Raw genomic sequence first — 12,765 nt, forward strand, 5'->3', positions numbered from 1 at the left:
ACGGTCTATCGACTGGGACAAGAAACTCTTCAGCAGCTTGAGCAGTCGGTGCAAGAAATGTTTGGCGCGGAACGATAGAATGAAGTTCCATGCTCCGCGTACACAGTATCACGGGCCTCCACACTCCGTCACTTCGACTTTTTCAGCGCCTTAATAACTATTTTACAGATAAATATGCTTATCCAAATCTGTAATTGGAAGTTTTGAACATATTTTGGCTTTGAGGTTCCTAATAGACACTGCATTAGAAATGCGGTTCACAGATCCACGAGCATTTTTTTTTAAATTTCGCCTCCGATGAAACGCGGCTGGAATTCGATGCTGCGGCTGCGCGGCTTTGTTGCTTTTCTGGACATTACGTCCTTTAAAATGACAATGCCACTCGATCCTGCACAGCATATACTAGTACACGCCAGATTTTACAGCGCGGAGCGCGTACTGAGGAGAGTGCCCCAACCAGCGTGCGACTCCCGAGTCAGAAGTTTATAGCGTTTCTTCCGCTCAATGGGCAATGGTCTTATTTTAGCTCCTTGGCGTCTGTACGCCACTGGCCCCATAACAAAACGAATTTCAGTTACATTACTCTCTCACAGCCACTATTCCCTTCTCTCATCATTCTCTTCAGGTTCTCCCAGCAAGCGGTACGCTTGGGTTTCCTTCGCGATTGTGGCAGTCTTTCTCGCCGCCCCTGCGCTTATTTTTATTCTTGTTCACATCCGTAGTAGCCGAAGTCTCGCACGAGACCCCTGAAGTCACTAAATGAGTAAATCACACTCACTGGGATAACAAAACGCGAACGCAGAAGGAACACAGCGGCCGCAACATTTACGGCGTCAGCTTCTGCGCCGCCTCAGTAGTAGCCCCCGTCGGCCGCCAGGTGTCACCACATGTCTCAGCAAACTCCATTGCAGGTTGCCTATAATACTTTATGATTTCTTTGAACCGCAGAAGCGGCTGGTTTGTCTCCGAGTCAGAAGAGCTTTGATGAGGAGCCCGCGGTGAGTAAGCGCTCGGGTAGCAGCGTCAGCGGTTTCGTTACCTCGTAAGCCCTGGTGGCCAGGAGCCCAAATTATTTTGTTTGACGTTGGAGCTGTGGCAGTCCGCCTTAGAATTCGACTCGCTAAGGGGGAGATCTCTCCTTCTAAGTAATGAACACACGCTTTTCGGGAGTCCGTTATGATCATCCTTGAATTCGGGTCCGCGGCAGCAAGCGCTATCGCTACTTCCTCGGCTCGCGCTGAATTTTGTGCTCGGAAGGAGAGTCCATCAACGTGCATTTCCCGGTGAACAACGGCGGCCGTGTAAAATCCCGTTGGCGACGGCCCTGCTATGTCTACACAATATACACCGGGTCAGGAGCCGTACCGCCCCTCAAGCGCCCGAGCCCGCGCTTGTCGTCTGCTTTCGTGCGTGTCGGTGTCCATATGTTACGGGGTAGCGGAGATAACCAGAGGATATCGCGCCACAGATCTTGGATGCGCCTCGACTCCTCTGGAGTGCAATCATGTTGGATACGTAAGCGGCTAAGCAGGCGGCGCCCGGGCGCCGTCTGCATGAGCCGCGTATACTGGTTCACGAGATGGGCCTCCCGCAGCTCCTGGTAGGAGTTGAGCACCCCCAAAGCCTTGAGTTTTGCATTAGAGGTAGCCACCGGGAGATCCAGGGCTCGCTTAGTTGCCTTGCGGATGATGGCGTCTATTCGCTCATCGTATTGCTTAGTAGTGCGAAGGTATGACACGGCGTAGAGGATCCGGCTAGTCACGAAAGCATGGACGAGCCGAAGCGCATCCCTGCCCCGCAGACCGCCCCGCTTGTTGGAGACGCGGTGAACCTGTTCGCCTACCTTCTTGAATTTTGCAATAGTGGAGTCCGGTCTGAGTCTGTGGTGAATGAACACCACCTCTCTCCTCCACCTCTCTGATAGGACCTCTCGACAAAGAGATGTGTATTGCTGTGTTATCCTTTGAGTTCGTTCTAACATGCAGAAGCTCTGATTTGGCTGGAGCACATTGGAGCCCACAGTCGATAGCATACGCATCGACTATGGAAGCGGCCCGCTGAAGGCGCTCCTCCATTTCCCCAAGGCTCCCGTCGGTGGTCCAGATAGTAATGTCATCTGCATAAAATGCATGTTGATTTCCTTCCACCCGTGTCAGTTGGCTTGGGAGGCGCATCATAGCTATGTTGAACAGAAGTGGGGATAGTACCACTCCCTGAGGGGTTCCCCGTGTTCCCATGACGTAAGGGCCATACTCCTCGTCCTAAATCTGAAGAAAGGCCTTGCGTTTAGAGAGGAAATCTCTTACATACGCGTAGGCCCTAGCTCCGCAATTGGTTGAGCTCGAGTTGGCCAGGATGCTACTGTGTTTAACATTGTCAAAAGCCCCCTTCAGATCAAGGGCGAGGATGGCTTTGTCATTACGTTGCATAGCTGTGGGTTGTATTACGTCTCTGTGTAGCTGGAGGAGGATGTCCTGTGCGGACATATTCGGGCGAAACCCGAACATGGTTGCTGCAAAGAAGCACTTGGCCTCCAGGTATGGAGAGAGGCGATATTCTGATACAAAACAATGGCAAGAATACCGCAACCATCACTAAGCTGACGGTGATGGTTCATCAAACAATCCGCCTCATTCGCCGCATAACCAATCGCCATCGTGGCATGCGCGAGCATGACCTCAGACGCCTGGTACAGGCATTTGTCCTGAGCCGTGTTGTGTATTCGCTCCCCTACCTTTTCCTCACGCGGGTGGAGGAAGACAAGGTTAACGCCCTTATCCGACAGGCGTACAAGGCTGCCCTCAACTTACCCCGCTACACTTCCAATGAACGCCTTCTTCACATGGGCATCCATAACTCCCTAGCTGAGCTCACGGAAGCCCACCGCTCAGCCTAGTTGGAGCGATTATCATCTACCCTCACCGGCCCGAACATCCTTGCTCGCATCCATCTCTCACCTCCCGATCACTGCTGTACACAACATACACTTCCCCCTGCGATACACCGCGTTCTTAAAGGTCCACGGAAACGGCCCCCAAGAAGACACTGATAAACGCGTTCAATGTGTAGAACGAATTATTTTGAGCATTAAACCAAAGTATAACTCCTTAGAACAAAGCCAGTGATTTATTATTAATTTTTAAAAACAGCGTTTTTTGAACTTCGCGGGCACAGAGGATGTCGTTTGGCGGTGTCGCATGGAACTATTTCCCAGGACCGTGACGTCACGGGCATGTTGACTGGCAAGCAAGCCAGAAGCTGCCATTCGCTGCGGCCACTGCAGCCATGACGTCACGGACACACTTCCGGTAGCTGCGAAAGTCGTCTGCTCGTGCGCTGCTCGAACTCTGTGCGGGCTGTTACAGCTCGCCGCCCTAATCGGTTAGGTGGCCATTGCCCATTAAGTGCAACCGAAGCGACGCAGGGATCGGCAAAACGAAGCTTCATTTACAAATATCTTATTTATATAACATGGTTTCAGGAGTATCGGAGTGTCGTCCGACGAGGCGTCAACAGCACGGTCAAGCACCGCACGATGGCAGCACCTCCTTGACCGCCGTAAACGCCGCCGCTGTGGCCCCTCCTCCCGCATACCGTTCGCGACCGACACGGCGGATCGTTAGCACCGATGTCCGAAATAAAGCGTGCTAAAATTTGTTGGCGTCTGGAATATTGAGCCGAATATCAAGTACGAAGCCCTCGTGAGGATCGCTGACCAGCAGCAAATTGCTGGTAAGAACGATAGCCGTGATACAAGCTAGTTTCTGCTCAAGCCAGCTGCCGCTGGTGCATTTCGGCTGATCCGATCTGCTCGTACTAGCTCTGCAATTAATGCGTCGGCAGAGTTAATCCTATAAATATTTTACTATGGCAGGATAGGAATCACTATAAGGCAGTTTCATAAGTAGACGATTTACGACAGCGTTGATCATGTTCCAAAGCGTCGACCGCCACGGCTTCGAAGCGAAACAATGTAGGCCTAGCAACGACTAGGGACGGTCACGCACGGCGCCGGCGTTCGCCGCGCTCGCACGTTCCACCCCCGCGGTAATTGTGTAACGTACCTCAGCCTGCTCGCGGCATCCCGTGCTGCAAGCGTTGAAAACTCGTGTACTTTCATAGCTAAGGCCGCGTATTTTTTGGCGTTCTGCTCAGCAACAAGCCGTTCAAACGATACTGTAGGCACGACAAGGCTTCAGTACGCAGTCGCTGCGCTGTCGGCCGTAATCGAAGACGTCGGGCGGCACCATATTCTATACATCGATCTTTAAACGTGATACAGTGGGCAAATGAATAACTTTGTGAAGCAGACCCGCTCGTACGTTTCGCGCACTCGGGCGCCGACGAGTAGCTTCTGTCAACAGACGCCGTCATAATCTCGGTTAATGCCGCAAACCGAGGTCGTCAAGCTCGGTTTGCGATAACCGCGGTTAGTGGTGCAACCATGGTTTGGTCCGCCGTGTAACATAGGATAACCACGGGTTCGCGGTTACACTAACCGTCGCTGCGCGAACTGGCGAACTCCTCAGGCGTGTGCAAGCGAGGACGGGTTGGCGCGAGTACGCCACCAGCGAGCGGGCGCGCGGCAACCGGAAGTTCGCCGAAGTGACGTATGTCTGGGCGGAGCTTTGAACTTGCTTGTATTCTTTGTTTTTTTATGGCTCCCTTCGGCGTACGAGTTGAGAGGGAAAATTGGAAGGGTCATTTTTAATCGCCGATATCTCTGGTGTTGCAGAAGCTAGATCGAAAATTTTTGCGGGAGAATGATGGGTGGTTCAATAACTATCAGTGTTATGGCGTTGTTTATCCTTCTTTGTGACCCCTTTCAGTGGACCTTTAAGGTACATCCCCTGCCAAAGAATATGCACCCAGAGCACCATGTCGCTCGCCGCAAGGCACGGGCAGAAGCTCTTCACAAACACTATGGCTTCCAGCCAGAGACCGTTTACGTAGATGCTGCCTCATACCCCTCCCGCCCTGCGTTCGCCCTCAGCGCTGTTTCCAACTCTTTGCAACTGGTCGCGGCCGGTGCAACTTTTGCCTCCACTTCCCTGGAGGCGGAGGAGGCGGCGGTTGCCCTCGCCATAGCTACTACCCGAGCCACAACCATCTTTAGCGATTCTAAATCCGCCGTACGGAACTTCGCTCGCGGTCGGATCTCCACCCCAGCCTTCCGGTTCCTCGCCTCCCTCCCCCCACCCGAACACCCTATTCAATTAATATGGGTGCCCGCTCACACGGGTCACCCAGGCAACGAAGCAGCTACTCACTTTTTTGCTCGAGAATACGTCAGCCGAGCAGGGACTGCCACTGCCTGGGGAGATGCTCGCGAGCGCATGGTATCCTATCACGAAATCTCTCTCCATTACCGTGATCAACGAATCATCTACCCTCCTCCTCATAAATCTATGACTAAGCTACAACAGGTGACGTGGCGCCAGCTTCAGTCCCGTACATTCCCATCCCCTGCTTTCTTATCTTTGATCCATCCAGGACTGTTCTCGCCGCAGTGCACCCTGTGTGGGGCACCTAAAGCTGATTTTGAACATTATGATCAAATGCTCGGAATTCCACCCTCCAGCCACTTGGCAACTCTCCGACCTCGAGCGATGGGAGGCTGCGGTGTCCAGCTCTGACCCGGCCGTTCAAAAGCGGCTGACGGACTGGGCTTTGGGTGTCGCTGGGAAGCACCAGCTTCCGGCCACAACACGCAGCCAAGAGCCGACCCGTCATTAGCATGTAATCACTTAAGGCTCCCAAATATAAAGTTTTTCACCACCATCACCACCCGTGCCAGCGTCTCCATAAGTTTGCCCACCCACGAGGTCAGTGATATAGGCCTCAGGTTGTCCGTATTTACGGCCTTACCTGCTTTGGGGATGAACGTCACAAGGGACACTTTCCATTCGGGAGGGAGTAGACGCCGTTCCCAGATTTGGTTCATGCATTCTAACAAGTGGATGTACACTGAGTCCAGGAGGTTCGCTAACATGTTCACTGTTATGCGATCCCGTCCCGGAGCCGTTCCTTGGCTCATTTTAGCTAAGGTCGCCTTAAGGTTGTGCAATTCAAAAGGAGAATCGAGTGTTTGATTAGGCTTGCCAGAGTACGTGCACTCGGGCCCAGTCGGGTCCTCCGTACGACAGAGATATCTGTCGCACAGGGTGTCCGCAAGCTGCGCCGTCGTACCTTGGTACCCGTGCAGAGCCCGTCGAAGCTGCTTTTGCGTCTCCCCTCTCGTTTGAAAGGGGTCGATGAGATTGCGAAGGAGACGCCATGTCCCTTTCAAGCTCATCTGATCAGCTGCACCATCGCAGCGTGCTATCCAATTTCAATCTGAGAGCTGGGCAGCATACGACGCAGCCTGCTCTGTGAGTTGAGCTATGCGGGAGCGTAGTTTGCAATTAGTCTTCTGCTTTTTCCACCGTTTAGTTAAGCTCCGGCGCGCCTCCCACAAGTGCAGGAGGTGTGTGTCCACTGCGGGGATCTCTTCGGAAGTTTGTAGTGTAGTGACGGGTCGTTTCCGAATGTCGTCTATGTGTTTAGCTCACTCCACGTAGCCGCCGGAAAAGAGTACCGGAGGGATTGTTTGCTTTCGAAATTTGTGTCAATCGGTCAGCTTGGCTTGACCCCATTTTTTGCGCGCTGCCTTTGCTAGGAGTGTAACACGGAGAAGGCAATGCTCGCTGCCTAGAGAACCGCCCAAGTTCCCCATGCAGCGTCTCTAGTATTTTTAACAAGAGAGAGGTCAGGACACGTGTCACGGGTTACCGAGTTCCCCAATCGGGTGGGGTATGCCGGGTCCGTGAGCAACGTGAGGCGAAGAGTGGAGATGAGCTCCGCCGACTTACGTCCTCTGGCTTTTTCGAAGTGATAGCCCTAGTGAAGGCTTGGAGCATTGAAATCTCCAACGATCAATAGGGGTTCTTTGTCTGTAAGCTTGATTGCGCGAACGAAAATTTCACTGAAAGTTATGTGCGGCTCACGCGGGGGGCAGTATATATTGAGGATATGTATTGACGGGTCGTGGCGTCTGAGAGGCAGCACCCGGACCATTGTGTATTCATGCTCGGTGCTCAAGTCTAAGTCGACCTGAACTGCGGTATAAGCCTTGTTCACGAGGATGCACGTCGACTGGCCCCCCTGGAAAGTGTTGTAGCCTGAGAATTTAGCGTCCATGCTGGGCTCCTGCAGGGCAACGAGTGCCGGCATGTCACCCAGGGACTGCAAGTAGAGCTGGAGGTGTGACCGCTTTTTCCATGCCCTGAAGCCCCTGCAGTTCCGTTGGATGATCTCCAATTTTTCAAAATTTTTTCCTGTCCTGTTAGGCCGGCTAGCCATGTTGTTGTATTTACTTTAAGGGACAGGGGCCTGGCTCAGGCCGGTAAGCGGCGCAGCCCCAGTCGGGGACTGCGCTGACCCACACGGAGCCGGTCCTGAACAGTTTTCCTCCGCTGACTGACGGGAGGCTATCTTGCGCTTGAGGAGCGGGGAGTCGCAGCAAGTGTTCTTAATTTGGGTGCTGACCCAGGTCTGCACGGCCTTAAGGACCGAGTCAGTGACATAGGCCACAATTTCGGGGAGTGCTTGCGTTAGGGCCGCCTTGAACATGTCCTTGAAGGACTCGCGGACTGCCTACATGATTTGAGTCGGGAGGGCTGCCACTCGCTCCTCTAGTTGCTCAGTCTGGCGTTGCAGGGCCTCGAGGCCCTCGTGGCCGGCAGTGCGTCGCAGTAGCCGCGCCGACAAATTGAAATATTACCGCGACATTTGCGTGGGTTTTGCTGAAATGGCTAAGCGGACCTTGAATTGAACTTTACATCTGCGCTGTGCACATGTTCAAACAACGTTAATCAATGCGCTTGGCTCGTTGGGACGTTCACGTAGTGTATGTCACTCATGCCTGCATTGTTTCGCTGGAAAGAAAGAAATTGGACCTGATCAAGGTCTGCAGTATCTAATAAATAAATAAATAAATAAATAAATAAGTAAATAAATAAATAAATAAATAAATAAATAATGCACTGCATATTCGGAGGTTATACAGCTCTTTCCATTAATGCTTAACGTCAATAGTAATAGTATGGGATTCATGCCAGGGATAAACGAGGAATGAAGGAGTGTCGGCCGCAACAACTGTTTATTCACAAACACCCAAGCTGCAGCACACAAAACAAAAGGGACATGGAGATGACAGGTAGGATGAAGGCATGTAATTCTCACAAAGTAAAAGGGAAGATGCATTATTTACAATTCGCGTTTTTCGCAGAACAGGAGGCGCACCACAAGGTTTTCAAACAGCATTACCAGCTACTGCATACTTATTGGAGAGACATAAAGTTACTGCTTTATGAAATATATGACCAGATTTGTCACCGCTGCATATATTTATGTTCACGCATTTTGCCGCTTATTTCCTTCACTTGCTCCAGCACTTCACAACAGCGTTAGCAATGGCTTAGTTTAAGGTGTTTCGCCCGTTCTCATTTTTCTGCCTTTTTTTGAATTGACTCCTTTCACGTAGAAGTGCAGTCTGGTGACTAAATAAAACCTTATTACTTCTTCAGATCAGCCTTCTTCATGAACGGAGCAACCAACTTCTTTATGCAGTCTATTTCTAACCACTTCCAAAATATCAAGAATACTTCCAGAATCTGTTCGTTTGGGGCCGATTCCTACTCTTCTGTTGTTACGGGTATATCGGGCAGACTTTTTTGTTCTCTAGGGCCGATGAGTTACAACACCAGTTGGTTTCCTCTTTCTTTTTTGTCTTTCTTTCGGTATCTTTTTTGAAAGATAGGCCGGCAGATTCGGCAATAGCGTCGGTACGGCATAGGGGGATAATGCTGGCTTCCCACGAGGGATGCGGACTTCTTCCCCGTTCACAATATGAACATAGTCCCGTAGAATGAAACGAGGCTCGAAATGAAGCTCATAAACAGCACAGCTACACAGCTCTTATCCAGCCGCTTGCCCGAGTGACGGAGGTTGATCTCTCACTGCTTTTTTAGAGCGTCATCTTTGGGAACGCCGAACAGGGCTATTTTTGGGTCACCTTTAGTATGCACATAGCCAGTCTTGCATCCAGGCGCGTAGCAATCGTTTTTACGACGGGCCGGCATATTTTGGTTTGGGCCTATCTGCAGTGACGCGGTAAGTTTGTTGTGCGGTTATATGTGAATGATATATGTGACCACGTGAAAGCATACACTATATTCCTTTACATCGATAACACTTTACTAGTATCAAGCAATCCTGAGTTTTAATGTGCCCTGGCTAACCTACAGGAGGCGCTGTTAAATTTAATGATTGGTTTGTCTCAAACTTAAAAAAATAAATGGCACCAAATCCCGACTTGTCTGTTTTCGTAACCCGCACAAAGATGTACCAAATGTAGGTTCTATATACTTACACCCCTCATATTGCTCTCTGTGTTCTTGTCAGCCTTATCCCGTCCCGTCGGTTACGTATCTTGGTGTACCCATATACAGTGATCTGACATGGAATACTCAGTTGACCCACATTTGTATGAAACTTAGATGTGTTGAATGTTATGCATAATTTGAAAATCATGATGCCTTTTTCTATCAGAAAACTAATCGCCCATGCACTGGGAGTGTTTAAAGATACGGTATGTGTTGTTTTTTAACTGCTCTTTCACATGGAATTAATAGGATATTGAAAAACATCGCTCCAAGCGTCCTCTACATGCCACAGGAGAATTTGCCTAGCAGTGTCTTTAGAACAGCCGGTTTGCCTTCTTTTGACAATCTTTTTAAACAAATTGTTGTACTAAAATATTTTTGAAGCAGTGCATACAGGCACATAAGCACGGAACTGGTACCGTTTAAACGTGTCCCTCGTTATCTTAAACCGAGAGTCCGCATTCATTACGGTAAAGGAACGAGACGTTATTATGTACCAGCCATCTTCAACGCAATACCCGACGTATTTTCTTTGCCCACCCGCAAAACAATGAGAGCTGCTGTTCAAGCGTTAGAAAACATATAATATGTACTGATGTTATCAGTGCATTTTTGATAGTGTGTTGTGCCAAATGTTTCTTTTTTCTTTTTGCCTCTGATGGAGTTCTGATGTGGCTCGAAGATTGCAGCGGCTGCCGGTTATCGCCGCACAAGCCCGCTTGTGGCTTCGGAGCTTCCGTATGTGTATGTTGTTCTAATTATACCAAATAAAGATTGCTATTATTATTATTATTATTATTATTATTATTAGCAGTCTGTCCCAGTGAAGTCAGCGGTTAGTACAGGCCACATGTCCGCTTACCCCATCATATGCGAAAGCAAAGCACGAAGAGTCCTGATCTCCAGACAGAACACGCATACACCGACGCACGTGGTGTAGTCAACACGCACTATTTCCATTTTTGTGACCTTGCTATAAGTTTCCTGCGACATTAGACAATAGTCAATGGTCGTCTGCCTGTTGCGGAATTCCCACGTGATTTGGCCTTCACATTTTGTTTCTCTATTTACTATAACTAGATCGTGTCGCTCACAGAAATCTAGCATTAGCTTGCCGTTACAATCCGTGTATCCATCCAGATCGTCGATGTGGCCGTTCATGTCCCCCAGTAGAATAATATTGGCCCCGTTTCCAAACTGGATTATATCGTCACTGAGACATTCAACACGATCCCTGTTTTCTTGCCTGCATTGATGTTCTGTTCCTAAATTAACTACCCCTAGCCATGTCCTTATGCCGGCAATTTTTCCTCAAACCCAGATATGTTCTTTACAAGATGATTTAATTCTTTGCCAATTTGTTCCCTGGTGTATCAGCATACCTACCCCTCCACCCTTTTTTTCCGTTCTCGTTCTGTTGCACCCTTCCCAGACGTAGCCTTCTTCCCAGACGTAGACCTTGAAGTCTACCGTGACGCCACCTGGTGCCGGCGCCGCGAAGCAGACGCCTGTCGACGTACGCGGGGCCTCCGCTCCCCGTAGTACAGTGAACTACTGTACCTGTAGAGCCGCTGTGGAGTGAGCACACTACCCAATATTCTAGTTCACTGTACCTTCTTTATTGGAATGCTCCGTCGCTTCTGCGCATGCGCTAGCTGAAAGAGGTGAGGAGGAACAGCTTGCCGAACGTGACGTAAAACTTGTTTTATGTTTTCTTTGTAAATGTCTACAGCTTCTTGTCGCCGTTTCTATCGATAGGCCGATAGCTGGTCGCCAGTGTCGCCGGCTCCGTGATCGCTCACAAGCCGGACTTGGCTGTGGCGGACAGGTTTCTTTAACATCGTAGTTTGAATATCGTAGCCGAGTGGCCGTGTGTGGCCGTGTTCCTTTCCACTTGTTATAATACTCCTTGAGCTTCGGCTTCGTGTACTGCTGTTCGTCAAGCGGCATGCTGTGATATTCCATGCGTTCTCATGGTTACAGATAGCACCGTCTCCGACCTGTGGACTCTGCGACGCTTGTTCTGCAATGCGTGTCAACCCGCTCTTGTCGATGGAACATGCCTGCAGCATGTTGCAAGTAACTGGTGTGGTCAGCATTCCATGTACTTCCAGCATTCCAGGAGGCGTTCCTGTTTTCGTTATATGTGTGTATTTGTGAATAAACGGGTGTGTTCGTTCGGGACGGCTGGACTCTGCTGCCACCTTCGAAAACACCACACTTACTTGCACTTCCCGAATTTTATACGAGTCACTGCCTTTGGATTATCCGCAAGTACGTATACAATCGGACTGAGTTGTGCATCGCAAGTAACGCAACACATGGGATGAGAAAAACTCATCTCCGATCGAGTGCGTAGTTGAATGAAATCTCGCTGTCATTTTTATCGTTGTCCTCTACTTCGTAGCAGTGGTAAACTTTAATCACCTTGAAATACCAGTATAAAAAGGCCGGTTAGAGCTGTAATTTGTACGAAATTTTCTCTCCATTCTGGATGTCCCGAATCAGTTCGTCTTTGAGAGCTCCGTAATCGCATCTTTCGGCCATCTTGAACAGTTAAGTCGCAAATGCGTCGACGTTTTCATGCTGCTCTTGTTTACGAGAGTTAAATCGCGCTCTCTAATAGATGACATTCTTTCGAGTTAGGAAATGCTTTTCAAAGGCACTCACCACGCCGGAGTATGATGCCATCTATTCGTCTGTCAGTTTCAAAGCAGCGAGCACGTCCTCCGCTTCTTCGCCCATGGCGTAGAGTAATATGCGGATTTGCGTCGTCTCGTCTTGTCCTGTCAGACCGGAGATGAGTCGGTAGCGTTCCCACCTGCGGTGCCATCGTGTCCAATCTTCGGACTTGCGGAAATTGAGCTTTGTCTGCACAGGCAGCGCTATGGGCTAGCGTCGTCCGGCGCGACACAGTACAATCTTTGCATAACGTGCCAGGACAAAGAAGGTCAAACTGTCCGATTTTGGATCTGAAGACAAGTTGCAGAGTGCCTTGGAAACCGGCTATGCCAAGGACTTCTTCAGGCTGACTGGCTCAAGAAAAGCAGAGTCGGACGACCCCGGCTAGCAGCAAGATCCCGATCCCTCCGGACAGCGGATGCAGTCCCCTGCCCTTCGGGATCTCCCTTCCCCGGCGGGGCAGTCTGTTACGTTTCTCCACCGACAAGTGGGACAGCTGACGTGGCTACCGCATAGCAACAGGCAGAACCACGAGCGGATCGGCCATTTCGACGCCGTTCATCGGCCACGCAACGCTTCCTCCCGCGGGCAAGTCTCTACGTGATCCTGCCACGCGCCAAATGTGTGTGCGTGTGTGTGCAAACGCCGGCCAAGCCTG

The 12,765-nt window shown here is 50.3% G+C and overlaps 1 pseudogene; it reads right to left on the minus strand.

Moving 5' to 3' along the window:
- LOC146210039 (uncharacterized) overlaps window positions 1–7,341 on the minus strand; it is a 28,371-nt pseudogene extending 21,030 nt beyond the window's left edge.
- Window positions 7,342–12,765: the final 5,424 nt, after the last annotated feature.

This window comes from Amblyomma maculatum, chromosome 1, assembly GCF_055883805.1.
Source record: "Amblyomma maculatum isolate TAMU_Amacu chromosome 1, ASM5588380v1, whole genome shotgun sequence".
Taxonomy (NCBI): Eukaryota; Metazoa; Arthropoda; class Arachnida; order Ixodida; family Ixodidae; genus Amblyomma; species Amblyomma maculatum.